We start from the raw sequence: 13,696 nt of genomic DNA, 5'->3' as shown, positions 1-13,696 counted from the left end.
TTTCCCCCTAACCCAATTATGGAAAAAAAAAATAGCACATAAAAGCATTCTTCAGTGGAGTCTGCTATAATGAGGCATATACTTTCCTCTTGAGAATTTTAAGGTAAACTGCTTTATAAATACTGCCAGTAGAGGTATTCGGTATAATTACTTACTATTAATCTACCTAAGAAAACACTTTCCTAAGTTGTAGTGAAAAAAAATATTTACTGCCAGGGAAAAGTTTTGAGAAGGCGGAGTCAGCAGTGGTCCGCAATCACAACTCCCCTGACTGCGGCGGCCACAGAACCAGCCCCTTGCCCGCCGTTCCAGTATATTTACAACAGTTCCAGAAACGAAATTCAGTTGGCTGCACGACAGAGTTACCTTAAGGGAAGGGGGAGCATTCAGTTTTAAAAATATGTTTTGCACCATTTTCGAAAGTTTATTTTCCAATTATTTTGAATAGGGCAGTAAATACTACTTACCGGAATTGTGAATTAGTTTCTGCCACAGAATACATGGCAGAACGCACCACTTCCCCGTTAGTAAATCAAACACCACGTTGGGAATGAAATACCGAGGCCACAAGCCAAAAAAGAAGTTGATGAGACTTTCAGCTAAGCAGGCATTACATAAATCTTGTCATTGAGCCTCCGTTCACTTGGACAAGCCAGACATTGGCTTTTTTTTTTTTTTTTTTTTTTTTTTTTTGCAGGCTTTCTCTTAGCCAGTAGGTGGCTCTCAGAAGCAGCAATCTTTGTATTTATCTTGCCCTGGATAACAGATTCTGTCTGGCTGCTATCAAACCACATCAGTGTCTTTCTTAGGATATTAATTGGGGAAAAGGTGCTATTTAGATACACTCCCTATCTGACTCCCAGAAGCCACATCCCAAGGCAGCGCAGATGGACCAGCGTGAAGTTCCCCTGTCCCCGCCGCCTGTGGTCGCCTATGGAAAACTACTTCTGATAACAGACTGAACTTGTGAGACTGGAGGTCTGCCAACCTTTCCGGAAGCTGTGACTACGGCATTATACCACTTCACGTTCAAATCTGGAGTCAATAGAAATAAATCCATTTTGACAAAATGTGTAAATCAAGAGTAATACATTTGCTAAAATATGTCAACAAGCTCAATCTTAGCTTATATTCAACTAGATTTTGGCACTTTTTTTTTCATATGAACAGAATATGTCCAGAATGTAGTTCTGATTATTGTTTTATGTTAATAAAGAAAATCTCCTACTAATTACAGATAATAGGTTTCTGAATGAGCTTTTTGGGGGCGAGTCTGTGGATAGATAGACTCAGTATATCACGGTTTTCACTTAAATATAGCAGCTGCTGCTAAGCGTTCTTCGTCGCTTGCTAGACCACGACAATACTCAAAACTGCTACGGGCTTATCTTTCTGCTCTTTTTTTGCTTCACCATATTTTGGCAAGTAAGTTCAAAAGCTGTAATAACAAAAGGCTTAAAGATAAAAGAAAAAAAATGAGCCATTTAATGGCATTAGCTGTGATTGGTTTTATTTTCAAACTCACCAAGAATTTAGATTACAAACTGAGGCGGCTTGTTTGTTAACAAAAGAGATCCATTTTCGATATACAGTATCTACTCAAAGTAGTTACTTTGGGGCAACACCATATGCCTTGCAAAGACTTTACCCCATAAAATCAATTCAAAATATAGGTTAAAACAAGTGTAGATTTCTGAATTACACTGGACACTGAATAGAAGACACATAACATACTGAAATATTCAGATGAACTTGCCACAGAATTTCTTCAGAAAACATCAGGGTTTAAATTTCGTTCTATACCAGGAGTTGTAGCTGGATGGATCATATGACCCTTAATTTTACTAGGTTATTATTTTAATATGAATTTTTAAAAATTTTTATTTTAGTTCAATTAATTAACATATACTGTGTTATTGGTTTCAGAGGTACAGGTCTGTGAGTCATCAGTCTTATATAACACCCAGTGCTCATGACATCACATGCCCCCCTTAATGTCCATCACCCAGTTACCCCATCCCTCCCTCTTCCCCTCCAGCAGTATTTTAATCTGAATTTAAGACAGGCCCTGTCCTCCCCAGTTTGGCATAGCCCTACCACCCTATTGTCTTATAAGGCCAGCACTTCACATTAATTTTACTGGTGGGGCTCTTGAACCCACTTGATTTGGAGATGCCCTAGAATCGTGCTAAGTTACAAAAATAAGTTTTAGTTATTTCATTAAAAATAAACCTTGAACTCCTCAAGAATACAGATACAATCTTACGCATGCCTCCCTTGAAGCTGACTATCAACAGATAACTTGAAAGGGTGACAGAAAAGAAAGGAAGGAAGGAGTTTAGGCAACACAGTCAACCCTGTGAGGACTTCACTGAAGTGCAGACATTGTAGTCTCACCAGAACACGGCCCTAGGACAAAATTTTATATAAAGAAGTTAGTTTTTCTCTATCGGAAGGATCTTTTTATAAGTCACATTCACTAACAAAATAGCCCTATGGATATACCCCAGGCGAGGGCAGTATATAAAACTCTTGTGTTTTATTTTTTTATTTAAAAAAATTATTTTAAAAGATTTTTATTTGAGAGAGAGAGAGAGCAAGCATGATGAGGCGGATGAGGGGAGAGGCAGAGGGAGAAGCAGACTGCCTGCTGAGCAGGGAGCCTGATGCAGGACTCCATCCCAGGACCCTGAGATCATGATCTGAGCCGAAGGCAGACGCTTAACCCACTGAGCCACCCAGGCGCCCTAAAAACTCTGTGTTTTAAATATTAAAATATATCTAAAATGTTTCAAATATACAGTTCTCGTGAGATATGATAATGCAACCATAAATAAGCTTTTGAAGTGACCACCAAAATAGGCCTCCATCTATTTTATGCTGATCATTAACCAGTCCTATGTTACACCAGAGATTTCTTTTATTAACACCGAAATTATATCAGTTAACTATCTGGTACTTAAGCTTACATAAATTATTGGAACAGTTTTTATTGCTCGTATGGGGATATGTAAATAACAAGACCAAGTAGATTTCATTGGTAATGTTGCACGTGAGTTTTTGTTGGCTAAAAGGGCTGTCTGGTGCCACAAACAGGCATTTCTTCTAACATCAAATCAGTATGTGTTTGAATTTTGGAGAGAAACAAAAATCCTCCCATTTAATGAAAGCAATATTTTACCCTTTTTTTTAATTTCCTTTCTTGAAAACTTCATCTTCGAATACTCCACCAAATTAATGTTGAAAAAATAAGAAAGTATTTTAATGGGACCCACATTCATATTTGAAAGACATTTGGAATATGAGGAAACAGGTTCAGCAAGTTGAATTACCATACCACAGCCACAGAGCTAAAGCCTGGCAGAGTTGGAACCAGATGCCCAGCTTCCTGACCTCTCTAAGCTAGGACTTTTCTACTCTCCAACGAGGTTGTAGAAAGATCTGTGTCATAGTTTTTACTTAGTATGAAGGAAAATCTGTTTGGCACACATCAATATTCTTTTTTCCCTGTATCAAATAGACGAAATCCCCATCTTGTTTACTTTTTTGCTTTGGCCGCCAGGAAACTCAGCCACAACAGCCTAGGATTTGGTGTGTTTATTTTCTACCTTAATTGTACAACTCCCAACCCCGAACTATATAGTTTAAATTTTGTATAGTAACTTTTAAATGTATGCCTCACAAATTTCCTTCTGCACTAGGTGGACTATTTATGTTAAACAAGGAAAACAAAAGAGCAGCATGGACTTAAAAACAGAGAAAAACCTGAAATCTGAACCTGGGTTTTAATATGCAGACCCCCAAAATTAAAGTTTTGTGATCAATAAGCTCACATTATCTTTAAGAAAAAAAGAAAACAAAATCCTATTTTTTGTTGTTCTTCCTATAGAAAAAGCATAGACCATAATCAGAAAAACTAGATATGAATTATAACTTAATATTCATTAGCAATGCTATTTTAGACATGTAATCTCTTTAATTTTCAGATGACCATATTTCAAATGTGGGGATGTCAGAACGATTCACCACGAGTCATGTAAACCTGACTCAATGTCCAATATATCTTCCACACTTCTTAACCTTGAGCTCCTTCTTCTTCCTTTTTTGGTTAATAACTTCAAGATATAATTCACATATGATAAAATACAACCTATAAAGTACACAATTCAGTAGCATTCATTATATTCATAATGTTATGGAACCACCACCTCTGTCTAGTTCCGGAATATTCTCATCACCCCGAAAGGAAACGCCATACTCATGAGCAATCATTCCACCTCCCCCACCCCCAGTCCCTGGTGACTACTGATCTACTTTCATCTCTATAGATTTGTCTATTCTGCACGTTTAGTAGTAACAGAATCATACAGTATGTGGCTTTTTGTGTCTGGCTTCTGTCCTAAATTTAGCATAAGGTTTCCAAGGTTCACTCGTATGGTAGCTTACATCAATACTCCATTCTTTTTCATAGCTGAATAATATTCCATTGTAGAGATAGATCACACTTTCTATTAGTTGATGAGTTTTTCAGCTATTTGGAATAGTGCTACTATGAACATTTGAACATTTGTACAAGTTCTTGTGTGAATGTGTTTTAAATTCTCTTAGGTATACATCTAGCAGCGGAATTACTTTGCTGGATTATATTTTTATAAATTTAATATTTTGAGATATTTTCAAACTGCTTTTCAAAGTGACTACACTATTTGTAATTTTACCAGCACCAGAAGTTGTACTATTTCCTCCTCCTGACCGAACATTATTATCTGCTTTCTTTATTTTAGCCATCCTAGTATGTGTATCTCATGGTGGTTTAGCTTTGCAATTTCCCTAATGACTAATGAAGTTGAAGGTCTTTTCATGTGCTCATAGACCATTTGTTGATCTTCTTTGGGAAAATGTCTATTTAAATACTTTGCCTATTTTAAAATTGTATTGTCTTTTTATTGTTGAGTTGTAAGACTTCTATTTATTCTAGGATACAAGTCTCCTATCAGATATATAATTTGCAAATATTTTCTCCCAAATCTGTGGACAGTCTTTTCACTTTCTTGTGTCCTTAAAGTAAAAAAGTTTTAAATTTTTATTAAGTCCAATTTAATATTTCTTCAGCCATTGTATGTATTTGCTGTTATATCTAAGAAGGCTTTAACTAAAGTTCCCAAGATTTACTCTTATGTTTTCTTCTAAGAGCTTTATAGATTTAGCTCTTATATTTAGATCTATGATCTATTTTGAGCTAATTTTTGTGTATGGAGTCTAATTTCATTCTCTTACATGTGGATACACAGTTGCCCAACACTATTTGTTGAAAAGATTTTTCTTTCTTCATTGGATTGTCTTGGCACCTTCGTGAAAAGCAACTGACCATAAAGGTAAAGGTTTATTTCTGAACTCTCACTTCCATTCCATTGATTTATATGCGTACAGTTCAGTCCTAGTACCACACTGTCTCAGTTTTATAGCTTTGAGGGAGATTTTGAAATTGGACATGGTTAGTCTTCCAAAGTTGTTCTTTTTTTTAAGACTGTTTTTCCAAGATTATTTTCATAGGAATTTTAAGATCAGTTTGTCAATTTCTGCAAAAGAAAACACAGGTGGAATTTGGGCAGGGATGTCACTTAATTTATTTACCATTTTGTGCAATGCTGTCATCTTACCAACATTAAGTCTTTCAATTCATGAAATGGGACATCTTTCCACTTAAGATTTAATTTTTTTTTAATGATGCTTCATAGTTTTCAGTGTTCCAAGATGTTCAGTGTTGAAGACACTCCCTTCTGTTGCTAGTTTGCTGAGTGTTTTTACCATGAAAAGATGCTGGATTTGCCACATGCCTTTTCTGTATCTATTCAGATAATCACGTGGTCTTGTCTTTTAGGTTATTAATATAATGTATTACATTGATTGATATTCCTGTGTCAAAGCAGCCTCATTCCTGGGTTGAATCTCACATCAGGAACAATCACATAAACTCATCTGAGTGTTTAGAAGCCCTTTTCACTATAGATGTTGAGAGGCTCCTGGAGCTTTGGCTCTCTGTTCGTAGTGTTCTCAGTATTTGTAAAATGTCTTTGGCCACCTCTGTGCTCCTCACTGGTCCCATCCAGCCTTAGGCAATCCTTCATCCTGCTGTCCCCCCCCCCCCCCCGCCCCGCCTCTCCTTCCTCTTTTCTCTGGTTGCACTCCCACCCCATCTCATCTTTATTCCTGAGAAAAACAACACATTCCCTCCCTTTGTGCAGGCAGAGCAGCTTTCTCCTACGGAAAGAGCCTACTGTTCTATACAAGTCTGTGGTTAGGAGGTGGGAGTGGGCTTTAGCTTCCGGTCCACCTCCAAGCATTTCTAAAGGACTCGTTTTCAACACCAAGAGAGTTTTGTTCTGGACGAACTTGGTGCCAGCTGTTAAGATAATAAACATTTCTCCAACTTATTATGTATGCAAATCATAATTACACAAGCCATAAAAATGATACGTGATAAAGAGAGGAATAATAAAGTACTATGGGATTAAAGGGAGAAAGTGTTTAATTCTGGTTGAGATCAGAACAAGCTTAATGTAGGATACCAACAAGTGAGTCTTGGAGAATACTGACAAGCACCCATGTTGAGTGGTAAAGAGAAAGCAGAAGAGAAGAGAAAAGGACAATGGGCCAGGTACCATTGACTTTGTTCCCTTATAGAGAACTGCACTTTGTAGGTCCTAAAAAAATCAGGATTTTTTTTTTTTTCAGGAGGAAAATTCTGGCTTATGAAAGTAGGATTTATTGGTGAGGAAGTGATTAAAGTCAAGGCGCTTATCAAACAGAGAACATTTATAACCATGACCTAAGAAGTAGATTCTCCCTGAACCAAACTAGTGTCTTCAAATCTGAATCAGAAAGGACCAACTCCAAGGCATTCAGAAGTAGATCTGTCAGTTCTTGGTGATTGGTCAGATGATAGCAGATAAGGGAGCGGAAGGAATGAAAGGTGGCCTCAGTGGCTTAGCCTGGGTCACCAGGATAGTAGTAACGTCATTAACCAGCCTGGAGTCCACCGGAAGTGGCAAGATAGGAAGAACTAATGATTAAGATTAATCTACATATAAACAATAGATGTACATTTAAAAGACAATAGAGTGGCATTTTCTTTTCATTTGCTAGGCAAGTCATAATTTAAAAGGGTAGTAAAAACTAGGTAATAAAGAAGTATTTTCAGGGATAACTTGAATGGATTTCATAAAAGAAAGCTTATAAAACAAGTTTAATGGTAATGGAATTTCATTAAGTGCTGTCCAATCTGTAATTCTAAAGGCCAGGTACTTTGTAGAGAAAATTAGACTAAAAAATGCACAGTTTTTGTTTATTCAGTCAATTAACCTTCATTAAATTTGTTTGGGGATATTACTAAGTTTATAGTTGGCAGTTTACATACTTGATGACCTAGGTGATTGCTTTTCTGATTAGTTTTAATTATAGGAGTTTGTTTTTCAGGACCTCAAAGAGATCCACTTAAGTAGAGGGGAGGACAAGGATGAAAGAAACACATTTGGAAGCTCTTGCTATCGCCTTAGGCAGCTTGCTGAGTGTTTTACATATTAGAATAGCTCGAAAAGTGGATGGACTGAAAGACACAAGTTCAGAATTACCAGGGTAAGAATCTTGCTGATGAATTTTTAGCTGCGTCTTAAAAAAACTTACTAGCTTCCCTAAATGTTGGCTTCTTTTTCTATAAAACAGTCATATCTAACTTGCGGGGCTGTAAGAAGGATTAGGGTTATAAAAATAAAACACTGTCTATAAACAGGTACAACTGAAGTCACTGTTGTTTCACTTAATGCTGGCCTCAATTATAACCCCATTTTACAGACGAGGAATCTGGGATTCTGTCAAGTCAGGTGACTCACCTGAGAACACAAGGGGGAGGTGGATGCTGCCTTATTTTTAGTAATTATTCTCCCAACCAACCACCTCTACGGAGTGTAGGGGAGGCACTCCATAGATATTTGCTGAATATTCATGAAAAGTATCTCACATCTATGTTCTTCCCCTTCTCTTGGCCTCTGAATGCTGGAGGCTCCCTGAGCTCAGTCGTCTGGCCACTTCTCTTTGCTGTTCCAACTCTTCCCGTGGGTGATCGTGTCCATTCCCACGCCTAGTACAGGGTGCTCCATGCACCATCTTTTTGCACGCCACCCTTATTAGTTCTGTAGCCCCTTCTCCCTGAGCTCCTAACTCATGTATCTTTTGGACCTTCCACTTGTTTGTCAAACAGACATCTCTAACATGGTGAAAGCTGAATACACGATATTCTCCGCCAAAATAGCTTCTTCCCCAGTTTTCTCGATCACAGGAAACGACCACTACTTTCCTGGTGGCTCATTCTCTCCCATCTACAATCTGTCAATATGGCTCTATTGGCTCAGCCTTCAAAATGTATCCCAGACCTGAATGCTTCTCACTATCTTCACCGCCATACTCACCTATTATCTGGCTTCCTGCCATAGTATCTACACCTTCCACACCTTTCCCTTCCCCCACAGTCTTTTTGTTTATTATGGTAAATATATGTATCATAACATTTACCCTTTTAGCCATGTTTAAGTGTGCATTTCAGTGGCATTTAGTATATTCACATTACACAAGCCATAAAGATCGTAAGTGACAAAGAGAGGAGTAACAAAGTACTAGAGAAGTAACCGGAAAGAGTGTTTAATTCTGGTTGGGATCAGGACAGCTTAATGTAGGATACCAACTGGTGGGTCTTGGAGAATACAGACAAGCAGCCATGGGAGTGGTAAAGAGAAAGCCAAAGAGAAGAGGACGACCACGCCCAGGTACCGTCAACTTGGGAGTATTCCCTTATGGAGACCTGCATTTTGTAGGTCCTGGAAATATCAGGACTTCTGTTTTGTTTTAGAAAGAGAACCCTGGCTTATGAAGGTAGAATTCATTAGTGAGGAAGTGATTAACATCAGTAATGACCCACAGTGTTCCCCAGGTGTGGCCTAAAGAGGTCGCCGCTCCTGCCTTCCCAAAGCCATCCTGAATATCCCATCAAGCATGCATTCATCAAGTCGGCTAGCCTCCATTCATTTTAGATTATCACCCTTAAGCTTGTTAACTGAAAGTCTTTCGTTGCCCCAACATTCCCCCTGGTTCCTTCATTCAGGGACCTATCTTCCCAGCATCAGAGCCTACATAATGTAAACCATTTATAGGGCAAACAGATGTGCTGTTTGAGAACTGTTTCAGACTAGTGACATTAATTAAGCATATTGTTTCCAGAAAGCCCAGAGTTTCTGTGGATTATAATCTAGTCCTCCCAACTCAGAGAGTTAATTATCAATATAATAAATACTTGATTCTTCCAGCTGACAAAATAAACCATAGGACTTTAAGACTGTCTGTCCATCTCCAGGAGAAAATAAAATGATTCACACATTTAAGAAGTCAGTATTTTACCATCTGCCCCATTACCTCATTATCTCATAATTTCCACACGTTTATACAGTATCAGGTGATGTGTCTACATGTGAAGGATCATACTGTCAAGCAGGAACATAATATATTAGAAGCATTTGTGGTGCTTTCGTTATAGGTTGCGGGCAAATTTCCACACGATGTATATCATGGCTTATGTAGGATAACACGGAGGATGGGTGTTAGATGGGTTGCTGCCACGAAGGATTAGTGGGGTCTGCTGTGATCCACTGTTCAAACATGCCTGACATCTTCAGTGCAAGTTCAGGGGCATTCACAGAGCAGGTAAGGCAGAAAAGTGAATTACTGAGGCTTTTTAAGAAAAAAGAGTGACCAAAACATTAGTGCTTCCCAGCGGAAAATGACATACTAATAAATATACTCTGGCACAGGGGAACCTGGGTGGCTCAGTGGGTTAAGCACCCGACTATGGATCTCAGCTCAGGTCTTGATCTCAGGGTCATGAGTTCAAGCCCCACATTCAGCAGCATGCTGGGTGTGGAGCCTACTTAAAAATATCTATATCTACACACACACACACACACACACACACACCCTCTAGTATATATCACAGTTTCTAGCTTTCGTTCAAAAAAACTTAGAGCAATAAATGAAACATTTTGTTTGATTTGTAGTTCTCTTTATTACATACTAACTTCTAAAAATAAATTGATGACTTAAAAATAAATTGATGGCAATTAAAAAAAATTAATTGATGACTCACTGATCTTTGGGATTTCGTCCCCTGTTTTCCCTCCAATCAATACAATATATTTCTTTTTCTTTGGTCTTCCATCTAGACTACCTGAGAGCAAATTCTGAGGCCCTTCAAAAAGCTGATGTGTTCATAACCCTAACAAATCACTATGGAGCTTAATGCATTCAACGTATTCATTACTGGCAATGACACAGAAGGATTAAGTACGAGTTATCAGAAAACATCTGTGAATCAGATATAAAGTTCATACTAATTATCACTTTAATTTTTCTTGTTTATTGGGTAATTAAAACATACTTTAATGTAGAATAGCAAGACTTTGACTTTTTCTAATTTTGTCCATGAATATTATGCATTTGTGAAAATACATGAAATTGCCTCATTTAGCTTTATTTGAAACCCATTTTTTCACAGCAAGAAGATTAGTTAAAGAATATGTATCAGTGGGAACTAATTAAGCATCTTCTTTGGAAAAATTTTTTGTGAATGTCTCAGAAGATGACTAACTTGGCCAAATGCACTTTGGCATTAATATAGGACTGTAAACCGATGATACCAAAATATCTGGAAATTACACTTGGCGGATGTGCGAAATAATTATTAAAATCAAGACTATTGAACTTTCTTAAATCTCCTTCAGTCAGCGTAAGACTATTGAACTTTCTTAAATCTCCTTCAGTCAGCGTACATTTTCAAATGTTCACTTTAGATCCATTTTTCCATGTTTGCGTTTGTCTGTGTGTCTGTGTAAAATAGGCAAGTTGAAAAAGATATTGTCTCTGATTTTGAGAACTTAAATTCTGGGTGAGTCAATGTGTATTATGTTTGTGAAAAAACAAGAGTAACCAATATACGTCGACCGAGGGCGAGAAACCGTGCAGTGATTCAGACAGAATCTGAGTGCCGAGGGATACAACGGGAGCATAAGGCCACCCTGGAAAGGACGCAGAGCGGACAAGCGATAAAGGATAAGGACCCTGTAAACACAGCCACGGCGGTCTTCATGCAGCTTCTGTGTATGCTTATTACCTTTTTGAAAAAGATTTATTTATTTGAGAGATAAAGAGAGAGAGAGAGAAATAGAGAGCGGGGGGTGGGGAGGGTTGAAGAGAGGAAGAGAGAGAATCCCAAGCAGACTCCCTGACACAGGGCTCAATCCCATGACCCGGAGATCACGCCCTGAGCCAAAACCAAGAGTCAAGAGTGGGCCGCTAACTGACTGTGTCACGCAGGCATCCAGAGGATTATTCCTTTTTCACTCCAGATGCGGGGCATCTATTACAGAGACGAGCCGGTTTGTAGTCAAGGGCTTGGGGCTATAGTCAGATCTCCAAGCCCCCTGCATCTGTGAAGCTGTGGGCAAGTAATACCTCAGTTTCTTTTCTATAAAATGGGACAAATAAATGTCCTTGCCTTATAGGGTTGTTGCAAGTATTAAATGAGCTAATACACGTAAAGCATTTAAGACAGTTCCTGCTACTTGGCTGGCCTTTGCTACTTGGCTAGCCTCAACAGAGCTTACCTCACTCTGTCTCTCCATTTTCGACTGGGAATACATTAAACGTTAGTGTTTACCTCGAGGGAAATTGCAAAAGAGCTCAAATAAAATTCAGTTAAAAAGATGTATGTCAATATAGTCAACAATACTGTATTATAAACTTCAAAGGTTCTGAGAGACTAGACCTTAATTGTTTTCACCACCGAAAAGAAATGATAATTAGGTGACATGATGGAGGTGTTAGCTAATGCTAAGATGGTAATCGTACTGCCAATACATAAATGTATCGAACCAACATGTTGTATATGTCAATTATATCTCAATAAAAAATAATGAAATGTCTGTCATATAGCCCATATAGGATATAAAAGTGAGAGCATAAAGTCAATAAAACATTTAAGGAGCTTTATATCTCTAAAAAGTTTGCAAGTGCTTGGGAGAAAAGGTGGGGAGAATGAACACACCATTTATGCCTCCTTCTCATTATGTTATCTGATGTTCTCTAGAGACCCTGGTACCACTGCAGACTTAATAATTTCTGAGTCATTATTACATCTACACAGAGCTGATGATAAATAATCAGAAAACATTCTAAAATAGCTTCGCCCATGATAAAAGCGTAAATTTATCTGGGGATAGCACATTCTTGGATAACTTTATTTTTCAAACAACTGAAGTTTCAAATCCAAATAAGACTTTTCCCTTTGAGCAGAAACACATTACCTTCTGAGATGGGACCATCAAAAATTGCTAAGACGCACGGGAATGTACAGTCCAAAGCTGGGCTGGGGAGCTACGAGGGCCCAGCACTTGTAGAATTATTCAGTTTTGTAGGTTTTGTGACCAAGAACCTGTGACCTGTTTGCACGCTCCCAAAGGAACAAGAAGCCTTGCCACCTTTGAGAGTGGCCAGGTAAACCCGCGGAAAGCTTATCACAGATCATTTAGAACTAATCATGTCATGCCTCCGTTAGTTTTATTAAATGAGTTCAATTCCCGATTTATTGTTTCAAAGCAACTAGTCGGACTTTCTTTGCCAAATGTTCTTTTATCTCAAGAAGCAGGAATCAGGGAAAGCGTTCCGAAAACACCCTCTCTGAGTCCTGAGGGGAAAGCATTTTGTGCTCTAGCATATGTCTAAGTGCGAGCGCCGCTGTAGCGTATCAGTGTGTGGGCAGACTTTTAGGAAAACGCAGGAAAAACAGCAGAGCAATCTGCTCTGACAGACAGTACAACTTATGTATGAAAAGCCTCCCCAGTGCTAATGCGATTTACACATCCATAAGACAGGCCTAAAAATTCCAGGAGCAAAGGCAAAACAGAAGGCATAAAATGGGACACAGTCTCAAGTGCTAACAACATTTTTACATATCTCATTTTTTTTAAAGTTTATAATAACTCCTTCCATTCCTATAGCATCTTTCCTCCGTGAAGTTAAACTTCCTCTAAAGATGTCTTATTTGTTTGTAATTTTCCAATTCATCCTGACAATGTTTCCTCGGAACAGAGAGAAACTTGTCTGCATCATATGGAAGAGAAAAACCGAAGTGCAATGAGGCAGCCTGTAAGACTGGTCCCTGCCCCTGGGAGGGTTGGGCCATCAGTGCTGCAGAGAGCCACAGGAGCTCTGGGTTGGCCAGATATAACCAGTTTCAAAGCCTTAAGCTCTCGTTTCATTGTGAGGCAAGAACTTTGCTGTCAGATTTACAAAGAATAATAGTAAAGACTTCTATTGCCGTCCCCTGGATCACAATTATTCTTATGGTTCTTTTTTTTTTTTTTTTAAGATTTTATTTGTCAGAGAGAGAGAGAGAGAGAGCACAAGCAGGGGGAGTGGCAGGCAGAGGGAGAAGCAGGCTCCCCGCTGAGCAAAGGCCCTGGATGCAGGACTCAATCCCAGAACCCTGGGATCATGACCTGAGCTGAAGGCAGATGCTTAACCGACTGAGCCACCCAGGCGTCCCATATTCGTATGGTTCTTAGGCCAACAACACATCCTCTCTTAACTCCATGGC

The 13,696-nt window shown here is 38.6% G+C and overlaps 1 protein-coding gene across 22 annotated transcripts in view; it reads right to left on the bottom strand.

Moving 5' to 3' along the window:
* The window catches only part of KLF12 (KLF transcription factor 12), a 413,801-nt gene that overhangs the window by 32,886 nt on the left and 367,219 nt on the right, over positions 1–13,696 (bottom strand). The gene's annotated exons all lie outside the window — the stretch shown is intronic.

Source organism: Ursus arctos, unplaced genomic scaffold, assembly GCF_023065955.2.
Source record: "Ursus arctos isolate Adak ecotype North America unplaced genomic scaffold, UrsArc2.0 scaffold_10, whole genome shotgun sequence".
Classification (NCBI taxonomy): domain Eukaryota; kingdom Metazoa; phylum Chordata; class Mammalia; order Carnivora; family Ursidae; genus Ursus; species Ursus arctos.
The sequence above is the reverse complement of the archived record's forward strand: the minus strand, read 5'-3'. Positions and strand labels throughout refer to the sequence as shown.